General features: G+C 31.8%; 2 long non-coding RNA genes across 2 annotated transcripts; both read left to right on the top strand.

Moving 5' to 3' along the window:
• Window positions 1-20,255: 20,255 nt before the first annotated feature.
• Window positions 20,256-21,195, top strand: LOC127182523 (uncharacterized). Its single transcript, XR_007829923.1, has 4 exons — window positions 20,256-20,330; window positions 20,458-20,780; window positions 20,905-20,979; window positions 21,123-21,195. It is a non-coding gene; the product is annotated as an uncharacterized LOC127182523 (long non-coding RNA).
• A 935-nt stretch (window positions 21,196-22,130) lies between these two features.
• LOC127182524 (uncharacterized) lies at window positions 22,131-22,831 on the top strand. The gene is made up of 3 exons (XR_007829924.1): window positions 22,131-22,205; window positions 22,470-22,544; window positions 22,734-22,831. It is a non-coding gene; the product is annotated as an uncharacterized LOC127182524 (long non-coding RNA).
• Window positions 22,832-25,633: the final 2,802 nt, after the last annotated feature.

Genomic DNA, 25,633 nt, shown 5'->3' with positions numbered 1-25,633 from the left:
ATCCACATATTTGTTTAGAGCTGTTTTGTCTTATAAACGGTACTTGACCTGTGCAGATTTTTCTCCTGATTCAGACAAAGCGACTTGTTCACTCTTAATGTCTTAATGCTACATTGGTTTCTTTAAAACACACTGCTTTTGGCTTTTCGCAATGTTAACAGATGGACTGGAGTGGTGTTGATTACTTCTGGATTATTGTGATGTTTTTATCAGCTGTTTGGACTCTCATTCTGATGGCACCCATTCACTGCTGTGATGTAGAGCAGCTCAGATCATTTGATTTGCAAGAATTTAATGAGAAGTTTATACTGAGATCACTGACTTGGTATCTTGTGTGAATTTGAGCACTGTTCGAGTCTTAGCAAATGACCTTTTTCTGAGATCTTGATGCGCATCTCTGTGAGATACAAGGATTTTGCACGTCACCTTGAGACGGTTTTGATAAAACTCGTATGTGAGCGTCATCGAGGCACAGCTTTGACTAGAATCACAGATAATCTCAAGTACACGAGGGCTACAAAATACAAACACCTGCAGGCAACGAGATCCTTCTCAATGAGACAAATCATCATATCATCATACTTAGCCAGTTGACTGATTAGCTACATTAAGAATTGCACCCATTGTTTGTATTACGAGTTTGAAATGCGGCATTTAAACATAGAAATGAGGCTTTATCTAATTAAATATCTGCTAGTTTGTGTACATTTACAAAGGATATTTCTGAACAGCGGATAAAGCCAGGTTCAAAATTCTTGTTTGATTTTGACGACATATTTGAGGTAAAGGTTTTTACAGAGGGGATTTTGGATTTGTCTTTTTATCACTCCATGATATATGTGACCCTGGACCACAAAACCAGTCATAAGGGTCTTTTTTCTTTTTAATTAAGCTTTTAATGAAGTAAGTATAGGATATTTGAATTATTACTATTTGAAAGTCTGGAATCTAAGGGTGCAAAAAATTGCCTTTAAAGTTGTCCAAATTAAGTTCTTAGCAATGCATAATCAAAAATTAAGTTTTAATATATTTATGTTAGGAAATTTACAAAATATCTTCATGGAACATGATCTTTACTTAATATCCTAATAATTTTGGCATAAAAGAAACATTTATGTTTTTGACCCATACAATGTATTGTTGGCTATTGCTACAAATATATCCGTGCTACTTAAGACTGGTTTTGTGGTCCAGGGTCACACATGAACAAACCCTTCAGTAAAAACCTTCAGTATATAGAGAGTAATAAAACTGTAAGTTTTGGTGTATGTAGGTGCTGCTGAAGTGGAGAAAAAACTCATTTTGACAGAGAAAAATTGTGTTGTAATTGAAATCTACAGACGCAAATGGATAAAGTGCAAAAATGAAACTTGGCAAATGATATATGAACAAACCCCTCAGTAAAAACCTTCAGAATATAGAGAGGAATAAAACTCTAAGTTTTGGTGTATGTAAGTGTTGCTGGAGTGGAGGGAAAACTTTTAAAGATACATATTGTAAAAAAAGATAAGAGCAATAAAATAAACACTTAAATGTGTATTTTGGATATTTTTTTAGTTTACTACTTCTCTACTTGGCCTGTAATGTCTAGCCTTGAAGCGATAGGAAGAAGACATGAAAGATGGGAGACGGTGTGAGAAGTTGATAAAGAAAATAGAGTCCATTCTAAACCTGGTTTGTAACCAGAAGTGCAGCAGATCTTATGACAGAAGATGAAAGAGGAGAAAACTAGGAGATAGTTGGGTCTCTTGGGTTTAGGGTGTCTGTCTCCTCTGGTGGTCCGACCGTTCGCTGTCTGATATGTGACGTCTTAAAGAGATCGAGACACCTCAGGGGTCGGGCAGAAGTCAGAGACCCCCAAACTCCCACTGACCACTTAAAAAGAAAGAGAGACGATGATAAATGATTCGAATAAAAATGATAGGATTTAATTTAATTTTAAATTTGAAATAGCTTTATTTTATGTAATGCTGATTATTTCATGAAAACGGAAGGATATTCAGTTCAGTTTTACATAAGCTTTAGAGCGTGGCTCGTGAGACTCCTTCTATCTGGATGCTGAGGTCAGATGTGTCCTTCAGTCAGCACAACACCATGATAACATGGTAAACAGCCTGATAAAGGCCTGCACTCAACACAATGAGACGCTCCCTGTCTTTCTGCATTAGTTAGAATGAAATACCAGCATTATGTGCTGCATCCTGCACAGTATTACTGTATCCTGCCTTCGGCTTTTAAATTAATAGTTGCATGAATACACTGTGCAACATTACACATAGTAGTATACCATATAAAATGTATACATTTTTTGCATTTTTATCTAATTTTGCTGACATTATTGCACAACAGTACTTTACAGAAATCATACAGTATGCTGTACATAAATGTTTACATGCATCCAAAAGCAGTTGCAAGAAAATAAAATCAATAGTAATAATGGAAAGAAGATAATAAAAAACAATACAAAAGTAAAATAGAAGTAGAAAATTAAATGCTTTAAGGAAAGTTGTTGTAAAAATAAATGTAAATATGTCAAAAAAAATTTGACAGCCTGACTTAAAGCCTTTAAAAATTGTAGGTGATGTCACTTCTGGTTGATTTATGATGCAGTGCAGGTCAGCACTGCATCACAGCAGATAACACAAAACCATCCGCATGCGCTTAATAGTAAGGTTAGGGATTTATAAAATAAAATTTATTGGAGCCAAATGTTTGTCATGAAGTTTCATTAACAACGGAAATGTAAGGTCAGTTTTGCATTGTATTGTGAGGTGTGCATTGTATTGTGGGATACGGTATCTGTTGATTAGTGCATGTAGATCATCCGTGTGTTTTGTACATTCATAGTATGCAAGGAGGAGTAGTACAGTACTATAGCATTAAAATGCTGTGATGCAATGCTAAACTGAATGTTACTCATTCATTCTTTAATTAAACTGTAATAATTTTAATATTTTTTGCTTCTGTTTTAAACAAACTGATTTGTACTTGCCAATAATGCAACATGGAATTTGCTGAAAAGTATTTTTTTGTAAAAATTCTGTAAATGTATATTTTTATGTTTTTAAACTTTTTGTGCAAAAACATTGTTAATTCTACACTAATATAACTATCAACAAAATTCTTGTTTGGTTTTGCTGACATATTAGAGTTTAAGGTTTTAACAGAGGGGATTTAGGGTTTCATTTTTATCACTCAATAAATCAGAAAATACTGTCAACAGATATTTTCAGCTGTTTTAGGAAAAAATGTTATATATACAAAAAACAAAAAAAAAACAAAACATAAACTGAATGATATATGAACAAACCCCTCAGTAAAATCCTTCTGAATGTAGAGAGGAATAAAACTGTAAGTTTTGGTGCATGTAAGTGCTGTTGAAGTGGAGAAAAAACTTTTTAAGGTATGTTTTGTAATTGAAGTTTTTAAGGTATGTTTTGTCAGAATAGAGCGGAATGAAGTCTACTGTTGAAGTGGAGAAAAAACTTTTTAAGGTATGTTTTGTAATTGAAGTCTACAGACGCAAAAAGATTAAGTGCAATAATAAAATCAGGCGAATGATATATGAACAAACCCCTCAGTAAAATCCTTCAGAATGTAGAGCGGAATAAAACTGTAAGTTCTGGTGCATGTAAGTGCTGTTGAAGTGGAGAAAAAACTTTTTAAGGTATGTTTTGTAATTGAAGTCTACAGACGCAAAAAGATTAAGTGCAATAATAAAATCAGGCGAATGATATATGAACAAACCCCTCATTAAAATCCTTCAGAATACAGATAGGAATAAAACTGTAAGTTTTGATTTATGTAAGAGTTGCTGAAGTGGAGAAAAAAACTAAAGAATTTATCAGTATTATTAAATTAGAAGCATCCAATTAGTTTAAGTAGCTCCTGGAAAATAGTTTTAACAAAATTTAAGTAAATAATTTTATCAATTAAAATATGTTAAATGGCATAATACTAAACACTAGTTAAAACTAGTTGTACATTGTTGTTCTGATATGTCTATAGATTTAGTCTTGATTAAACAGTACAGCACAAGTAATCATTTTGAATCACAGATCTGTTCGTTTGTCAGGTATCTCTATGGATGTGAGCATGTTTGGCTTCACTGTTTTTAGAGGTATTTTTGTGATGCTAAAGATGCCAAAATCTATTCCTTTTAAATAAAGAGTTGAGTCAGTCACACGTAGGTCAAGTCTGGTATTTCCAAATAATTGACTGAGTAAAGCGAACGCCTCAGATCACACTGAAGCTCGGCTGATCTTTGGCTGCACGTCTGCGTATTGCTGTGTTGCAGTCATGCTGTTTACTTAGAACGATAAGCTATGATGGATGTCCAGTGACCACAGTGCAGGTCAGCACTGCATCACAGCAGATAACACAAAACCATCCGCATGCGCTTAATAGTAAGGTTAGGGATTTATTAAATAAAATTTATTGGAGCCAAATGTTTGTCATGAAGTTTCATTAACAGTTTTGGAAGGTCAATAGTCTTTTACTGATGTGACGAGAAGTATTGTATGTATAAAATATGGATAATATTTGCAATATAGATGAAATTTTCACTGGTTATCTCTAGTGTTAGTAGATAACTAATGGTTATTTAGCTTAGTAAACAGACAAAATAGTATTAATTACTTAAATAAATTACTTAATATATATATTTTTATAAATATGTACACCCACACTACCAATCAAAAGTTTGAGGTCATTAAGATTTTATAATGTTTTTAAAAGAAGTCTCTTCTGCTCACCAATGCTGCATTAATTTGATCAAAACTTCAGTAAAATTTTGTGAAATATTATTACAATATAAAATAGCTGGTTTCAATGAGAATATATATTCAAATATAATTTATTCCTGTAATCAATGCTGAATTTTCAGCATCATTACTCCAGTCTTCAATGTCACATGATCCTTCAGAAATCATTCTAATATGCTGATTTGCTGCTCAAGAAACATTTCTGTTTATAACCAATGTTGAAAACAGTTAAGCTGCCTAATAATTCTTTGTGGAAACTGTCATACATATTATTTTTTTAGGATTCACAGATGAATAGAACAGCATTTATTTGAAATAGAAATCTTTTGTAACATTATAAATGTCTTTACTGTCACTTTTGATCAATTGAATGCATCCTTGATGAATAAACTCCAATAACCATATCTATTTCTAGTGGAAAGTTGCCATTTTTTCAGTGGAAACTGGAAAGACTATTTTTGGTGCAATATACATCAAGAGTCAAGATTCCCATCCTTCAATTTAGGATGTAAAATGTTAAATGAGATGGCAATCCTCCTCAGGTTGATGGGTCCAGGTGTGTGTGTGTGGACTATCAGCATTATTTTCCTCTGTGGACTCAGTGAGTTCACGCTCGGGTCTTGAACCGGCCAGGTAAACACTGGCGACCCTCTTGAAAGTTTCCGCCTCCTTTCTTGTAATATCAGTGATGCACGTCGTGTTACATTGATGCTTTCAAGTGCCCCACTTTCTTTTTTTAAGTAAACTATTACTCTAATTTTGAAGGCCACACTTGGACATGTGCTCCAAAAACTATGTAGGCAGCATATTAAGGAAGCGTAGATGCACTCAGGATGTCTTTAAACGTGTTTCTAAGATCAGTCTTTTGGCATATCCTTTAGAGAAAAAAATGCATTGCTCAACATAAACTCACTGGCAAAATCCATCCAAGATGATGGACAAATGTTCATTATGTAATTAACAATAAAATAACTCAAATTGACTTGTAATATTTATACAAACTAAATCGACTATTTGTGCACTCCAAAACATATTTAACTCGAAATATAAGATTTATGTGTTTTAATTGCATATCAAATTTCCATGCATTTGTGTTACACAGGTCTAATAAACTAAATGTGATACATATTTGTCAGTCAAACATAAATAAAACGGGTCAGATTTCTGTGATAGTACTAATAAACTGACCGTGATTTAAATTCATAATAACCAGGGGTTATACATTTATCATCAATAAATCAAATTTGTTTCAATCTCACACATTTTAACTGATTCAGCATATTTATTAGCCCCGTTTTCACCATGTTCATATTTTTTTAACTGAATTAATTTTAACAGTGAACAGATTTATGTTGATTCTAAGCTATTTTACTATCACTTAGATACTATTATACTGTTATATATTTTTGTATTAATATTTTTTTATTTTTATATTTTCTGCTTTCATGCTAATTTTAGTTGAAATTTCAGTAATTTTTGTAGTTTGTGGTTGTTTTTTTTCTGTTTTCTTTTTTTATATATATTTCTATAGTTTTTATTTTTGAAAATTGTTAACTGTTTTTGCAAATGAACTCTTATATATGGGTCAAAGATGTTAAGATGTCCACATCAAAAGAAATGTACAAAAGTGATTTTATGTACATAGAAAGCACATTAAATGTAAGTAAAGTGTCTACTTTTAAGGTTTCAAATAAGTTTTTGGAGAATAAAATGTCAAAATGGTTTAAATAATGTTACATTGTCATTCAGTGTAACAATATTTATGTAAAAATTCAAACAACTTATTCTGACTTGTACATATTAAAATATATAGAAGAATAAGCGAGCATGTTAAATTTTATTGTGTTTTAAATGAGTAAAAAATTCTTACTGACAAATGGGCAAAACCTAGGATAGTGGCAAATATTAAAAATATAGAATTACAACTAATTAGTATTTGGGGTGAAAGTAATTTGTCTTTTAATATGTCATAAATTGATTTTTGTTGTATATATGCCTGACAAGATTGTTACAATACATTTTAGTGGGTGTCTTCTGTAAATTAGGGGAAAATGTGTTTTTTTTTTTTTTTTTTTTTTTTTTGCTCAGAAAAACAAAAATACCATTAAATTAAACATTTTAATTTTTAATTAATTAATCTTTTTTTTTTTTTTTGGAAAAACAACAACAATTTAAAGTAGAAACATTTACATTTTTTAAAACATTTTAATTAATTTATTTATTTATGTATTTATTTTTTGGGGGGAAAAAACACAGTTTAAAGCAATATTACACTTACTGGTTTTATGCTTAAAAACTTTGACCCATATTTATTTATTGGTTGTTGTTTATAATAATTTTATTTCAGTTAAAGTTTATTTTATTTCAACTAACAGAAATAAAAAAAATTAAAAATAATAACCATGATTTCAAAATGCATTTTGAATATATGAATTTAAAAAAAAAAAAAAAACATAAAATCAAATAGATATGTATACACTGTAAAAAATAAAAAACACAATTTGTTGAGTCAGCTTAAATTAATTTGTTACCCTGCTGCCTTAAAATTCTTAAGTTCAGTCAACTAAAATAAGTTTAGTCAACTTGAAATGTTAAGCTGTACTAAGTAACAACTTAGATATTTGTGTTTGCTAAACTTAACAGATGGGTAAGTAACCCAGCTGCCTAAAAAGTTGAGTCAACTCAACTCAACTCACTTAGTATAATTTAACATTTCAAGTTGAATAAACTTTTTTTGAGTTGACTGAACTTAAAATTTCAAGGCAGCCAAGTTACAAATTATTTTAAGTTGACTCAACAAATTGTTTTTTACAGTGTAGTTGCATAGCCATGATTTGTTTGAGTGCAGACGTGTTTACCTGTTTCTTGCCCTTTTTATGTATGCATGATTGATAAATATGCGTCACATTACGTTTATTAGTTTGTGTCAAAACTGTGTAGTTCATATGCATGGAAATACATGCAATTCAAACACACAAATCTTGAACTTGGGCCTAAATGTTTTTGAGTGTGTATTTTTGTTACCTTAACATTTTTGCAGTATATGTAGTGCGTTTCAAATCCATCACTTTGGATGCCTTAGAAGGCAGCTGTCCATGGACGGCACACCAGATTACTAGCAGCGAAACATGTGAAGTGTGCATAATATTTTCAAGTGGATGGTCTGCCACACACACAGACACACTCTGATGTCTGTGCAGTGTTTCGTTCTGTCAGTTTACTCTATAGTGGCGTTTGGCCAATGTGAAGCTGAACTCACAAACTATTCCAAACTAATTAGAGAGACTAATGGAGCGTTGGGCTCTTATCAGCTCCGCTCTCAAACTCTCCTTACCATGTTTTTCTCAGATGAGAAGAGAAGGAAGAGGCGGTGACCACCAAAAAGTGTGTGAAGCGTTGGGTGGGACGGAGCCCTGTTCTGCATTTATAATGTCAGTCAGTTTTTCAGCTTCTCATGATTAGTTTTAAACTGTCTATGTGCTACAGAAACTTTTTGTCTGCTGAACCTCTTTGACCTAAAATATTTACTTAAAGTTTCCCTTCAGATTTAAGTTTAATAGTTTAACAACGCATTTGCATGTTTAGAGTCCTCTGATGATGTTTAATGGTCACATGATGTGCTGGTAAACAAATAATTTTTGCATGCATCTTATATGTGAACCTGAACCACAAAACCAGTCTTAAGTAGCACGGGTATATTTGCAGCAATAGCCAACAATACATCGTATGAGTCAAAATTATACATTTTTCTTTTATGGCAAAAATCATTAGGATATTAGGTAAAGATCATGCTCCATGAAGATATTTTGTGTATTTCCTACCATAAATATATCAAAACTTAATTTTTGATTAGTAATATGCATTGCTAAGAACTTCATTTGGACAACTTTAAAGGCGATTTTCTAAATTTTTTTTATTTTCGTTGCACCCTCAGATTTTTAAGTAATCGTATCTCGGCCAGATATTGTAATATCCTAAAACCATACATCAATTGAAAGCTTATTTTTTAGCTTATTTATTCCAATGTGTTTTCAAATTGTTTTTTGTATTTTTAAATTATATATAAAAAAATGTATTTAATAGTGATTTTTTATTTATTAAATTTCAAATTAATTTGCATTGTTAAACATTATTAATATAATATAATATTTTTTTAATTATAATTATTATTGATTTTAAATTTTTAGGATTTAATTAAGTATTAGTTATTATCAGTGTTAATTTAGCATCATTAACATATTATTTTTTAAAAAAAAAAAAAAAAAAAGTTTTTATTTTTATATATTTTAATTTTAATTTTAATGTTTTAGTAATTGTGCTGTTTTTGTCATTTTATTAGTTTTTGCTTTTTTAAAACTCTAAAAACTGTATAGTTTTTCATCTTTATTTCAGTTTTGGTTTTAGTTTTTTTGTTAGTACTTCAAGTTAAACTAAATGAAAATAGAAAAAAATGCCTTGGCAACTAGCTGAAATAAAATAAGTTTTATTTATATTTTATATCAATTCAAGTAACAAAAACATTTTTTTTAATGTTTTTTTTTTTAATTACCTATAATTAACTTAATTATTATTAATTACTATTTGGGAAACCCCGATTGAAGTCATTATCAATTTTAAATATGTTAAATAATTAAATATGAAATTATTATAAAATTATCATTTAATAAAATTAAAATATAAGATTATAATTGAATAATTGTGTGTGTGTGTGTGTGTGTGTGTGTATATATATATATATATATAATGTATGTGTGTGTGTGTGTGTGTGTGTGTGTGTGTGTATATATATATATATATATAATGTATGTGTGTGTGTGTGTTAAATAATTAATTAACATGAAGTCATTTTAAATATGCCATTTTTTGCCAAATCTTTGTCTGCAGAATTCAGCGACTGACCAATCAGAATCAAGTATTGTAGGAAACCGTGTAATATGATTGGTTAACCTCATCCTTATCTATTAGTATACTGCAAACATTAATATGGTAACATGTTATGCAATGCAATATTTTTTTTTGTAGGTGTTTATGAACTTTTACTATTATCATTTACCATGTTTTACACACCTGACTCCGTAAATGTTTGCTGGAACTTTGATTCACTGATGCATTTTATCCACTTCAAAGTGAATATTTATCATTCATTTTCCAAGTTGTAAAACACAGCATTATGCAATTATATTTAATGTAGTTTTAATCTAAAATGGCAAGAATGTTCCTAGAGAAACTCTAGGGGAAAATAAAGAGGCTTTCTGCCTGTTTATTCTTTCATTTTTTTCATTTCTTCAATAATTATTTACATGCAAGGTCGCAGCGGCTGCGAGAGAAATTTAGGGAGTGTGTGTCTGACAAAGAGAGTGAGACGAAAAGAGAGAAATCTTCCTCCCTTCCTTCTCTCCGCCTGCCGCTCAAGGCCGCGTGTTTCCTCCTCCAGCAGAAATACTGTTACAGATCAGCTTATCACAGTCATATCGGCCAAAACACACCTGGAGCTGAACAAGACAGAAAGAGAAGAGAGAGAGGTTCATCCGTGAGCTTTGAGATTTGCTGGAGAACAGCAGATCTAGCCGGCACTGTAGATTTGAGGGGAAATGGTCACATTTGATCCATTCAGGCTGTGTGTGTGTGTGTTAGTGTTGGGAAATTTGCACCTGCATAAACCAGTGGAATAATGTTACAGCTCACTCACACACACACAGGTCATGGTCAAAAGCATCTGGCTGCTCAAACTCAATAAGCAGTTAGTTTCATAAATTCATGATGCATCACAGCAATGCATTCTGACTGAATTATACATATAAAATGAATACTTCTTTAATTTAAATGCATGCAAAATATATTTACTCAGAATGCATATATGTTGTGTGTCTATATACATACACTGACCAAAATTATAAATGCAACACTTTTGTTTTTGCCCCCATTTTTCATGAGCTGAACTCAAAGATCTAAGACTTTTTCTATGTACACAAAAGGCCTATTTCTCTCAAACACTGTTCACAAATCTGTCTAAATCTGTGTTAGTGAGCACTTCTCCATCCACCTCACAGGTGTGGTATATCAAGATGCTGATTAGACAGCATGATTATTGCACAAGTGTGCCTTAGGCTGGACACAGTAAAAGGCCACTCTAAAATCTGCAGTTTTATCACACAGCACAATGCCACAGATGTCACAAGTTTTGAGGGGGTGTGCAGTTGGCATGCTGACTGCAGGAATGTCCACCAGAGCTGTTGCCTGTGAATTGAATGTTCATTTCTCTACCAAAAGATGTTTCAGAGAATTTGCCAGTACATCCAACCGGCCTCACAACCGCAGACCATGTGTAACCACACCAGCCCAGAACCTCCACATCCAGCATCTTCACCTCCAAGATCATCTGAGACCAGCCACCCGGACAGCTGCTGCAACAATCGGTTTGCATAACCAAAGAATTTCTGCACAAACTGTCAGAAACCATCTCAAGGAAGCTCATTTGCATGCTCGTTGTCCTCATCGGGGTCTCGACCTTACTGCAGTCTGTTGTCGTAACCAACTTGAGTGGGCAAATGCTCACATTCGATGGCGTCTGGCACTTTGGAGAGGTGTTCTATTCACGGATGAATCCCGGTTTTCACTGTACAGGGCAGATGGCAGACAACGTGTATGGCGTCGTGTGGGTGAGCGGTTTGCTGATGTCAACGTTGTGGATCGAGTGGCCCATGGTGGCGGTGGGGTTATGGTATGGGCAGGCGTATGTTATGAACAACGAACCTGAGGACCATTGTTGTGCCATTCATCCACGACCATCACCTCATGTTGCAGCATGATGATGCACGGCCCCATGTTGCAAAGATCTGTACACAATTCCTGGAAGCTGAAAACATCCCAGTTCTTGCATGGCCAGCATACTCACCGGACATGTCACCCATCGAGCATATTTGGGATGCTCTGGATCGGTGTATACGACAGCGTGTTCCACTTCCTGCCAATATCCAGCAACTTCGCACAGCCATTGAAGAGGAGTGGACCAACATTCCACAGGCCACAACCAACAACCTGATCAACTCTATGCGAAGGAGATGTGTTGCACTGCATGAGGCAAATGATGGTCACACCAGATACTGACTGGTTTTCGGACCCCCCCAATACAGTAAAACTGCACATTTTAGAGTGGCCTTTTATTGTGTCCAGCCTAAGGCACACCTGTGCAATAATCATCTTGATAAGTCAACTCTGCAAAGGAGAAGTGCTCACTAACACTTATTTAAACAGATTTGTGAACAATATTTGAGAGAAATAGGCCTTTTGTGTACATAGAAAAAGTCTTAGATCTTTGAGTTCAGCTCATGAAACATGGGGGCAAAAACAAAAGTGTTGCGTTTATAATTTTGGTCAGTGTATGTATATATATATATATATATATATATATATATATATATATATATTATATGAAATATTAACATATATATATATATATATATATATATATTTTTTTTTTTTTTCATTTTCAAAAATCATTTTTTAATTATGTTTCCATGTTTTTATTGTGTTTTATTGTGTTAGTTAGCTGTATTTCCTTTAGTTATTTATTACTTAATTGAAATAACCCAACTGCAGTTTGATTGTGCAATTGGAATGCAAAATGAAAAAACATGATTTCTAAAAATTATCTTTTTTGCAAATAAAATGTTTTTTAAAATGTTAAAAAACGTTTTCTATTATGTTTTCATGTTTTTATTGGGTTGCATTGTGTTAGCTGTATTTTTACTTATTTTTACAGTTACAGGATGTTGCTAAACAGCTGATTAAATATAATATAAATAATTTAAAAAATATAAACATTCAAAATAAAACACTTACTAAAAAATTTATAAATATTCTAATATATATTATTATAATTTATTGTAATATATTTAAAAAAATATTTAATTAGTTTATTTAATTTGCTGCATGTCATGTGAATGTGTTGTTAAATGCATTTTAAAATATTAAAATAATTTTAAAATGTAAACAAAATTAAGAAAACATACCAAATTTGGTTAATTATTATTATTATTATTTTAATGTAATTATTTATTTTAATTAATTTTTTAAATAATATAATTATTATATTTGAATTTTTTTAATTTTTTAATATTTAATTTGCAGCACGTCATGTAAATGTGAAAAATGTAAAAAAAATTGTAAATAATTTTTAAATACAAACAAATATACATAGTAAATTGTGAATATGAAGAACTTTTGTGTTTGCGGTACGTCTGCACGTCTCGCATGAGGAATCAATTTCAGCTAATTTTTCCATGCAGTGTTAAGCGTCTCCTTAACCTGCTGTCTGCCCGTTTACATACTGCTGGAATTTATGACTCAGTCCTGGGAAAACAGGATATTTATAGAGATGATCTCCAATGATGAGTCACATTATAAATGTCTTTGCTTTTCTGTTATTTTAAACTGTATTTTCTGGAGCGTTTGATAAGTGTCTGAAAATAAAGGGTGCGTTTCAGAGTTCACGTCTGCGGATTTATTCTGCTCTTAATTTCTGCGCAGTGACTTCATACACACGCTTGAGCATCAGTAATGGTTTAGAGGTCATTTGTAAAGATTTTTGGGAGGTTGTGAAATTTTCTGAACTGTCCTGAATAGTTAATTCAGTACAAAAGTTTGGTGTCTGCCATTTTTTAAAATGATTTTGAAAAAGGTCTCTTTTGCTCACCAGATCTGCATTTATTTGACCAAAAATAGAGTAAAAATTATGAAATATTTTTACAATTTACAATGGATATTTTCTATGTGAATATATTTTAAAATGTAATTTATTCCTGTGATCAAAGCTGAATTTTCAGCATCATTACTCCAGTCTTCACACGATTCTTCAGAAATCATTCTAATATGCTGATTTACTTCTGAAAAAAACATTTATGATTATTATCAACGTTGTAAACAGTTGTGCTGCACAATATTTTTGTGAAAACCATGATATGTTTTGTTTTCGGGATTCACAGATGAATAGAAAGTTCAAAAGAACAGCATTTGAAATAGAAATCTACTGTAACATAAGTGTGTGTACTCTCACTTTGGATCAATTTAATGCATCTTTGATGAATAAAAGTATCCTTCTTTCATAAAAAAAACATTGTAGGGTGTGATTTTATGTGTTATTAATTAATTACAGGTTCTTCAGATACAGGATGTTTCTAAACATCTAAATTGAATAAATAATTTAAAAAATATAAACTTTAAAATAAAACACTTACTAAAAAAATTCATACATATTATTTATTTTAATATATTAATATATATTTTTATATTTATTATTATAATTAAGTGTAATATTATAACAAACAGATCATGTTAAAAAAATTAATTTGTTTAATATTTAATTTGCTGCATGTCATGTGAACATGAACGTGAATGTGTTGTGAAATGCATTTATGCATTTTAAAATATTTAAATAATTTCAAAATTTAAACAAAATAAAAAACATACAAAATTTTGTTAATTATTATTATTATTTTGATGTAATTATTTTAATTAGTTCTTTTTAATAATATAATTATTATATTAGAATTATTTAAATTAATATTTAATTTGCAGCATGTCATGTAAATGTCATGTAAACATGCAAATGTGTAAAAAACATTTAAATTCTTTTAAATAATTTTGAAATACAAACAAAATTAAACACTTACTAAAGTACTTTATTTTTTATAATTAGTATTTAAATATATCTCTATTATTTTTATTATTATTTTAATAATATCATAAATATATATATTTTTTAGATTGAATAAATCATTTAAAAATATTCAAAATAAAACACTTACTAAAAATGAATAATTGTAATATTTAATTAATTGTAATATTATAACAAAACATTAAAAAATTATTTTAAAAATTTAATATTTAATTTGCTGCGTCATGTGAACATGAACATGTGAATGTGTTGTTAAATACATTTTAAAATATTTAAATAATTTTAAAATGTAAACAAAATTAAAACACTAACTAAATGTTGTTAATTATTATTTTAATATAATTTATTTTAATTCATTATTTTTAATAATGTAATTATATTAGAAATATTTCATTTATCTAATATTTAATTTGCTGCATGTCATGTGAAGATGCGAATGTGTACATTTTAAAATATTTTTAAAAATATTTAAAAGTATTTAAATAATTTCAAAATACAAACACATAAAACAAAACAGTTGCGAAAGTACTTTATTTTTAATAACTATGATTTAAAAATAATTGTTTTATTCTTATTATAATAATTATTATTATTTTAATGGTGTAATAAAATATTATATTAGAACCATTTAATTTATTTAACATTTAATTTGTTGCATGTAATAGTTTGAAAAATACAAACAAAACATAACCATTACTAAAATGCATTTTTATTACATTTACAAGCCAATAACCATCATCAGAGGACCATGAACATGCAAATGTGTTGGTAAATTACTGAAATATTGATTTAAAATCTCATGTTTGAGCTGAAACGGGTTTTTCTGGTGAATAAAACCCATTTTGTGTCCCCTGCATGTGTCCGTGTCGGTTCTGGACGCCGGTTGCTGGTTTGGGCCGGTGTGACGATTCCCACAGGTCAGTCGGTCCCGGCACTATCAGGGTCCGTCTGCAGCAGGAGCCCTGACGTCAGCCGGGTCTGATAAGGGGGTCCGGCGGAGCTGAAGGGGGTTTAGACTAACAGAGACAGTCTGGATAAGAGCTCAGACTGATAAGAGCCCAGCCTGTGGAGCCCTATTGTTCAGAGGATCCTCCACAAGCCTCTTATTATGACACGTATGATTGTTGACGGTGTGTGTGTGCATGTGTATGTGCACGTGTGTGAGCGTTTCAACCGTACGGATACTCGACAAACAGCAATATTTCCTCACTTATCAGGCTGTATTGAGACACTCCTCTGGGCTATTATTTCCTCTCATTGTGTGTGTGTCTATAAGCACTGTTGTTTAAGTATCATTAATATTGTTTTTTTTTAGTTAATTTAATATTTATTTATTTAGAATATTTATTCATATTTATTTACTAGGTTTTATTTTTAAATTTTCAGTTTTTATTTTAAGTTTTAGTTATTTTGTAGTGTGTTTTTGCCATTTTTATTTTAAATCATCTATTTATTTATTTTTTCTTAATTTTTATTTCCATTTTGGTTTAGTTATTTTCAAATAAAATATTTAGTATTTAATATTTATTTATTTATTATTCATTAAATTACTTTATTTATGTATGTGCCTGTGTAATATTTACATATTTATTAGGCTTTGTATTAATATATTCAGTTTTCATTTTAAGTTTTAGTAGTTTTGTAGTGTGTTTTTTGTCATTTTTATTTGATTTTTTTAATTGTCTAATTACTTTGTAATTAATTTTATTTCCATTTTGGTTTAGTTATTTAAAAAAAAACAATAGTATTTAATATTTGTTAATTTATTATTAATTTAATTACTTTATGTATGTATCTGTGTAATATTTACACATTTATTAATATTTATTAGGCTTTGTATTTATATTTTCAATTTTCATTTTTGGTTTTAGTAGTTTTGAAGTGTGTTTTTGTCATTTGTATTATTATTTTTTTTAAATATGTTTCTGTTTTATTATTTTTGTTAAATAGTACAAAATAGTATTTAATATGTATTAATTTAATATTAATTTATTATTTATTAATTGTAATTTACAATTAAATAATATTTAAAATAAAATTTAAAAAATATATAATATGTAATCCTATATATTTATTAGTTTTTATATTAATATTTTCAGTTTCTTTTTAATTTGAGAAATTTTGTAGTGTTTTTTGCCAAATACGTCTATTTGTTTTATTAATTTTTCTTTCTGTTTAGTTCTGTAATTTTAGTATTAAATGCTAAAATATATTTAGTATTTAATATTTATTAATTTATAAATGTATTCATTTATTTTAATATTTAAATATATTTAATATTTTAATATTTCTTAACATTTAATAGTGTTTTTAATTTTTATTTTTCATTTTGTTTTAAGTTTTAGTCATTTTGTGGTGTGTTTTTGTCATTTTTGTTATTTTTATAATTATTTTGTTCCACTTAATTACAGCCAGTGATTCATTTGTGTGTTTTTCTGTCTCTTCAGATATTTGATGAGAAATATATGAGGCAGATCTAATATGTGAATGAAACTCAATAAGATCTCGTGAGAAAACCAAAACAAGAAATGCCTCGATTCTTGAACGTTCAGAAAGGAAATCAGAAATTCTGTCATGTGACGGATGACTTTATTACATCATCAAGGTCAAGGCCAGATTTAGGCTCCACAAGGTCAAAATACAGCAAAAGGTTGAACAAACTGATCAATATACAGTGTTATTTTTTTTTGATGTTTTATTAGTGTTTTTGTTGGACTGGAGCTGGTCAGAGGTCACGAGGCCCTCAATATTCGCACAAAACCACTGAAACCACACTACTGAACACACCTGACTGTGACGACGTGGCACGACTGCGATAGCGCTAATAACGGCAATAAATATCTGCTCGACCTTCTCAGAACTCTAATCAAGTCATCAGGTCATTGTACTGTTGGTAAGTAGAGCCAACTCAGTCAGTTTCCATTAGTAGTCAACTAATATTGCACAAATAAAGCATATATTGGCATCAGTTGCACCAGGTTCAATGCACTACATAATTTGGAAGACTCTAATCTTAATTAGCAATGTTTAAGTCAATCTGTACTAATACTACTATTAGTCAATCTGTACTAATCTGTACTAGTAAACCGCTTTATTATCAGTAAAATACTATTATAGTTTTTAGTTTTATATTTTCTGTTTTTATTTTAATTTTTTTAATGGCTTTTTTTGTAATTTTGTCGTTTGTATTACATTTATTTTATTATTTTAATGTCATTTGTTTTTTATTTCCATTTCAGTTTATAACAAACTGCTTTTATTTCTATTAGTTATTTTTAATATGTCAATATAATTCTTCTTGAGTTTTGCAGTGTGTTTTTGTCATTTTTAGTATATTTTCAAACTTCATTTTCACAATTGAAAAGGTGGGGCAAAAAAAGATCCTACAGATGCACAATGAAGGAGGAACCTGAGCTTAAAACCAATCAGAACACCCTAGCAACCACATAGCAACACTCTGGGAACCGCCCACAAAGCTCTTCAGCATCACAGTGGTTTTTGTGTAAGTAAACAACACTTCAGAAAACATACACACGAAGAGTCTTTTCATTCTGCACTTCTCATCGTCATCATATTGGTATTTTATTGAAGGTTTTGCCCCAAAATAACTTTTATTAGTCAGCTATAATTTATATTTATATTAATTATTAATCACATAAATGCAATTTTTTTTAAATATATTTTTATATATTTTAGAGTGTCTTGTAAACTTTCTTATTTTTTTCAACAATGATTTTATATAATAAAAATAATAAAAAATATATTTTTAATATTATATAAAATCTTTCTCTTTTTTTCTTTTTTTTTGCATTCTGACATATCTGTAAAAAATTGATGTTTTTTGGATGTTTTTTTAAACAAATAATTGTACATTTGTAAATTGTTTGGTATTGCAGGTATGCAAATCTATTTTAGTTTTATTTTAATATTTTTTTTTTAATTTGATTTATTATTTTATTGTATTTTTATTGATTTAAATATTTATTTTAATTATTATTTTATATAATTAATTTATATAAATATAATAATTTTATAAAAAAATATTTAATTATATAATTATTTAATATTTTAAAATATATATATTTAATATAGTAATAAATTATTTATTATTCAAATTTTTTTTTCATTGTACATATTTATGATTTAATTAATTAATACCTTTACATCAACTCATGAATCGCTAGTTTAGGAAACCGTTTGGGAATGTGTGTGTGTGTGTGTGTGTTGTTGAGTTCTTATCGGCGTTTCTCTCGTCCACTGTTTGTTCGGCAGTCGGACTTTAGCCCGTTCTTATCTGAGGGTGAGGCTCTGGATGCCCACCTCTCTCTCCCTCCCTCTCTCTCTCTCTCTCTCTCTTTCTCTCTCTTTTCATGTGTTCTATAAATAAACACAGGCAATAAAAAAGACCAAGTAGAACAACCAAGCGAGTAACAATGTAAAGTGAATCACCTCTCAGGATAAATCACATGATCACATTTAAAAATAAATACATAAATAAATTCTATATATTTTAGAATGTCTTGTAAACTCTCTTATTTTTTTCAGCAAAGATTTTATATAATAATAAAATATTTTTTTCTTTAATATTATATAATATTAAATATATTTATATAGATATTTAATATTATTTATATTATTTATAATTTAATTTAATTATATATTTTTAACAAATAATTGTACATTGGTAAATTGTTTTGGGTTTTTTTTTTATTAATAAATTACTGGAATGCATTTTTTAAATCAGCAAGCAAAAATTACATTCATTAGTTTTAAGTTTTACATTTTTATATTGAAGTCGTAGAACCAATTAAACATAAACAATATTTTGAAACATACTGAAAATATTTTGAAAACAATATTTTAGTTGTGAAGAGAATTTTATTTTATTTGTATTACATATGTCCATAAAATCTGTGCAGTCATTTAGAGGCTAAATGTGGGGCTTTAATTATTAAGAAGCAATGCGAAATTTGTTATCGGTCTTAAAAACTTTATTTTCTTGACATAAATGTCTTATTTCTTCTATTTGATTCTATGTGATTCCCTCTCAGGAGTTTCAGGACAGCAGGTTGTGTTAGTGAGAGTGCGTCCTGTGATTGGTCAGAAACGAGCCAATCAGAGAGGCTGGACTTCTGTGACCTCTTTGTCACACTGTGTGATGATCCTGATTGGTGAAAGCTGATTGGCCGTAAACACGAGAGGTTAAAGGTAACGGTGATGTGTGTTCAGCGAGGTCGGGTGCGATTTAAACATCAGCGTAAAACAAAGAGAGCGCTAATCTACAAACACTCTACAACAACACAAGCACACTGAAGCCATTATTACACACCGTCACTAAACCCATTACACACATCGTAACTCTTACTGACAACACGTGGGTTTTACTGCTCACGGATTGCTCTTTCATAGCTCAGGAGATGGAGTTTTCAAGCTTTGTTGGATTTAAATATCAGCTTTCTGATGTTTCTCCTAAAATTCCTCAAAATAAATAAAAATAAGACTGATGAGAAATGTTTGAGGATATTGAGAACTCTGAGCACGGTCTGAGACATTGTTGAGAACTTCTAGACGCAGGTCATTTTTCAGCAGAGAAAGAAAGAAACTACAGCAAAATTCTCAATTTGTTCTCTATTTAATCTCATTGCCTTATTGTAGGAGAAACATCTGACATATCAAAGAGACCTTATGATTTTCCTGCGGATTTTGGTGTCTTGACAAAGCCGAGCACAATTTGAGACATTGTTGAGATCTCTTCTGAAACTCCTAAGGAGAAAGATGAGATCATTCGCTTATTTTCTCAAGATAATTTTTAGAGACGCTGGAGACCCAAAGTCTTCTAAGAACAGTTTGAGACATTGCTGAGATCTTGTTTGAAACTCCCATGGAGACAGGTAAGATTATTTGCGAGAGAAAATTTTAAGATGCTAGCGATCCAAAGTCCCCACTTGTTTTGCATTTATCCTATTGATATTATTGAGGAAAAAAAGGCAATAATGAGATCTCTTTTTTTCTTTGCAGATTTTAGTGTCTTGACAGACCTTAGCACAGTTTGAGTCATGAGACAGATCTCGTTTATAACTTCCATGGAGAAAAGTGAGATTATTTGCAACAAAACTTTGAGAAGCTGGAGAACCAAAGTCTCTATTTGTTGCTACTGCTGTCGTGGAGGAGAAGATTTGGTATCTTGGCAAGTTTGAGACATTGTTGAGATCTCTTCTGAAACCCCTGAGGAGAAAGGTGAATTTTTTTTGCTTTCTTCTGAAGAGAACATTTCGAGAAGCCGCAGACCCAAAGTCTCTTGAGCACATTTTGAGACATTGCTGAGATGTTGTTTGAGAAAGGTGAGATTATTTGCAAGAGAAAACTTTAAGAAGCTGGAAAACCAAAATCGCCTTTTATCATATTGCTGTCATTGAGAAAAAAATGAGAAATGCATGAGAAATTATGTTTTTTTTTTCTTTGCAGATTTTGGTGTCTTGACAGACCTGAGCACAATCTGAGACATTGTTGAGATCTCTTCTGAAACTCCCAAGGAGAAAGGTGAGATTATTTGTTTTTTTTTCCTCAAAAGAAATTTTTAGGAAGCTGGAGACCCAATATCTCAATTTCTTTTGCATTTAACTCATTGCTGTCATTGAGAAAAATGTGAGATATTAAAGAGATCTCGTGTTTTTTCTTTGCAGATTTTGGTGTCTTGGTTTGGTGTCTTGGCAGACCTGAGCACAGTTTGAGACATTGTTGAGATCTTTTCTAAAACCCCTGAGGAGAAAAGTGAAATTATTTGCTTTCTTCCAAATAGAAAAACATTTTGGGAAGCTGCAGACCCGAAGTCTCTTGAGCACAGTTTGAGACATTGCTAAGATCTCATTTAAAACTCCAATGGAGAAAGGTGAGATTATTTGCAAAAGAAAACTTTAAGAAGCTGGAAAACCAAAGTCTCCATTTACCATATTGCTATCATGGAGAAAAAAATGAGAAATTATGTTTTTTTTTTTGGTGTCTTGCCAGACCTGAAAGGTGAGATTAACTGTTTTTTTTTTCTCAAGATTAATTTTTAAAAAGCTGCAAATCTCATTTTTTTGCATTTAACACATTGCTGTCATTGAGGAAAATATAAGATATTAAAGAGTTCCCATATATTTTCTTGGCAGATTTTGGTGTCTTGACAGTCCTAAGCACAGTTTGAGATATTACTGAGATCTCTTCTGAAACTCCTGAGGAGAAAGGTGAGATGATTTTTTTTTTTTTTTTTTCTCCGGAGAAAATTTGAAGAAGCTGGAGAGCCAAAGTCTCCTGAACACAGCTTGAGACATTCCTGAGATCTTATTTGAAAATCCCACAGAGAAAAGTAGGATAATTTGCAAGAGAATATTTCAAGAAGTTGGAGAACCAACATCTCCATTTGTCTTGCTTTTAACCTGTTGCTCATATGGAGAGAATGAGATATTAAAGAGATCTCATGATTTTGTTGTCTTGGCAAACCTGAGAACAGTTTGCGACATTGTTGAGATCTCTTCTACAACTTCAGAGAAAGGTGAGATTATTTCCAAGAGAAGTTTTTGAGAAGCTGGAGATCTTTTGCATTTAAGATATCGCTGACATGAAGACAAAATGAGATATTAAAGAGATTTTGTGTTTTCTCCTTTTGAAATTTGGTGTCTTGACGAACCTGAGCACAGTCTGAGACATTGTTGAGATCTACTCTGAAATTCCCAAGGAGAATTGTGAGATTATGCCAGAGATAACTGCAAGATGGAGAGCCTATGGTAAGTCTCTATTTGTTGTGCATTTAACCTATTGATGTTAGAAAAAAAAACTTGATATCTTGGAAAGTTTGAGCACAGTTTGAGACATTGTTGAGATCTCTTCTGAAACTCCCAAGGAGAAAGGTGACATTATTTGCTTTTTTTCTTAAGATACATTTTTGGAAAGGTGCAGATCCAATATCTCAATTTATTTTGCATTTAACCCATTGCTGTCATTGAGAAAAATATGAGATATTAAAGAGATCTCATATTTTTTCTTTGCAGATTTTGGTGTCTTGACAGACCTGAGCACGGTTTGAGACATTACTGAGATCTCTTTTGCAACTCCTGATGAGAAATGTGAGATTATTTACTTTCTTCTATCTATCTTCTGTCTCGTTTGAAACTCCCATGGAGAAAGGTGGGATAATTTGCAAAAACAATTTTGAGAAGAGGAAGAAGCAAAGTCTCCATCTGTTTTGCATTTAAACTATTTTTATTATAAAAAAAAAATAGATATTAAAGAGTTCCCATGTGTTTTCTTGGCAGATTTAGGTGTCTTGGCAATCCTGAGCAGAGTTTGAGACATTGTTTTCTTCTGAACTTCCCAAGGAGAAACGTGAGATTATTTGCCACAGAAAATTGTAAGAAGCTGGAGAGTCTATGGTAAGTCTCCATTTGTTTTGCATTTAAGATATTGCTATCATGGAGAGAAAACTTAATATCTTGGCAAGTCTGAGCACCGTTTGAGAGCTCTTCTCAAAACTCAACATTTAGTCTCATTTCTGTGTAGGAGAAACATCTGAAATGTTAAAGAGATTTCATGTAGAATTTCCTTAGCAATTCCCATACGATTGTTCAGATTGTAATCCCATAATCCTCTCCAATCCTGTCACACTTGTAGATGTAATGAGGTGATCAGAGCAGCTCTGCAAACACACACACACACACACACACTCATGTACACAGTGACAGATAGCAGTGATCAAACACACTCACACTCGAGCGCCTCTGTCTATACACACTCACGCGGCTTTCTGTCGGCCTGATTCTGACAGGATTGGCTCAGTGAGATAACACACTGCTCAGATAAGAGCAGAGAACGTACCGGAGAGAGACGGTCATCGATCGCTCTTAATTTCATCACATACACACATATCAGCGCAAGATGCCAACAAACAAACAAAGGTCAAACATGTCTACTGCATCTGAAAAGACCTTCAGCATGAGGTGGGATTCATTTGAGCTCTTAAAGATCACTTTTTGCCTAGACATTGAAGCAAGAACAGCCTAGCAACTGCATAACTGTAACTGTAACAGAGTAATTGTATAGCAACACTCTAGCAACAACCTACAACACCATAGCAACTGCATTGCAACACAGAATATGCCACTTAGAACACCTCAACAACCACATAGCAACACCATGGCAACTGTTTAACAACATACTGAAAAACACTTGCACCCTGCATAGCAACACCCTAGCAACCATATAGAGTAGTCCTAAAATCTACCTAAAACCCCATAGCAACAGTGTATACCACTTGGAACACATCAGCTGCTTCATAGCAACACCCTGGCAACTGTATAGCAACACACTAAAAACCACTCAGAGCACCCTAGTATCTGCATAGCAACACCCTGGCAACCATATATGGTAGCAATGCCCTAAAGTCTACCTAGAAAGCCATAGCAACAGTATATGCCACATAGTACACATCAGTTACTGCATAGCAACACCCTGGCAACCATATACAGTAGCACTGTCCTAAAATCTACCTAGAATGCCATAGCCACAGTATATGCCACATGAAACACATCAACAACTGCATCGCAACACCCTGGCAACTGTATAGCAGCACATTAAAAATCACTGGGTAAACCCTAGTATGTGCATAGCAACACCCTGGCAACCATATATGGTAGCAATGCCCTAAAGTCTACCTAGAATGCCATAGCCACAGTATATGCCACTCAGAACACATCAGCTGCTGCATAGCAACACCCTGGCAACTGTATAGCAACATACTAAAAACCATTTAGAACATTCTAGTATCTCCATAGCAACACCTTGGCAACCATATACAGTAACAATGCCCTAAAGTCTACCTAGATAGCCATAGCAACAGTATATGCCACTTGGAACACATTAGCTACTGCATAGCAACACCCTGGTAACCATATACAGTGGCAATGCCCTAAAATCTACCTAGAATGCCATAGCAACAGTATATGCCACATGGAACACATCAACAACCAGATAGCAACACCTTGGCAACCATATACATTAGCAATGCCTTAAAATCTACCTAGAATAGGTAGCAACATAGCAACACCTTGGAACTGTATAGCGACACACTAAAAACCACTCAGAACACCTTAGTATCTGCATAGCAACATCCTGGCAACCAAATAAAGTAGTAATACCCTAAAATCTGCCCAGAACACCATAGCAACAGAATATGCCACAAAGTACACATCAGCAACTGCATAGCAACACCCTCACAACTGTATAGCAACACACTAAAAACCACTCAGGACACCTTAGTATTTGCATAGCAAACACCCTGGCAACCTAGAATGCCATAGCAACAGCATATGCCACTTGAAATACATCAGCTGCTGCATAGCAACACCCTGGAAAACCTAGAACGCCATAGCAACAGCACATGTCACTTGAAATACATCAGCTGCTGCATAGCAACACCCTGGAAACTGTATAGCGACACACTAAAAACCACTCAGAACACCTTAGTATCTGCATAGCAACACCCTGGCAACCAAATAAAGTAGTAATGCCCTAGAATCTGCCCAGAACACCGTAGCAACAGTATATGCTAGTCAGAATACATCAGCAACTGCATAGCAACACCCTGGCAACTGTCTAGCAACACACTAAAAACCAGTCTGAACACCCTAGTATCTGCATAGCAACACCCTGGTAACCATATGCAGTATCAATGCCTTAAAACCTACTCTAGAATGCCATAGCAAGAGTATATGCAACTTTAAATACATCAGCAACTACATAGCAACACCTTGGTAACTGTATAGCAACACACTAATACCACTCAGTAAACCTTAGTGTCTGCATAGCAACACCCTGACAACCATATACAGTAGCAATGCCCTAAAATCTATGTAGAACACTATAGCAACAGCATATGCCACATGAAACAGATCAGCAACTGCATAGCAACACACAGTATAGGAACACATCAGAAATCACATGGCAACACCCAGGAAGCTGCCCATAACACCCTAGTAACTACATAGCAACTCACTAAAAGTGACTTGGAATACCTTAGCAACTGCATAGTATAACACCTTGGCATTGTGTTTTACAGAAAAAGAATTCTCAGAAAAATAATGATCTTAACCTTGCACATGTTTCCTGAGGAAAGAAAAATCACAAATGAGATTTATTTAATTTTCTCCTAGACAGCAAA

The sequence above is a fragment of the Labeo rohita genome, chromosome 20 (assembly GCF_022985175.1).
Source record: "Labeo rohita strain BAU-BD-2019 chromosome 20, IGBB_LRoh.1.0, whole genome shotgun sequence".
NCBI lineage: Eukaryota > Metazoa > Chordata > Actinopteri > Cypriniformes > Cyprinidae > Labeo > Labeo rohita.
The sequence above is the reverse complement of the archived record's forward strand: the minus strand, read 5'-3'. Positions and strand labels throughout refer to the sequence as shown.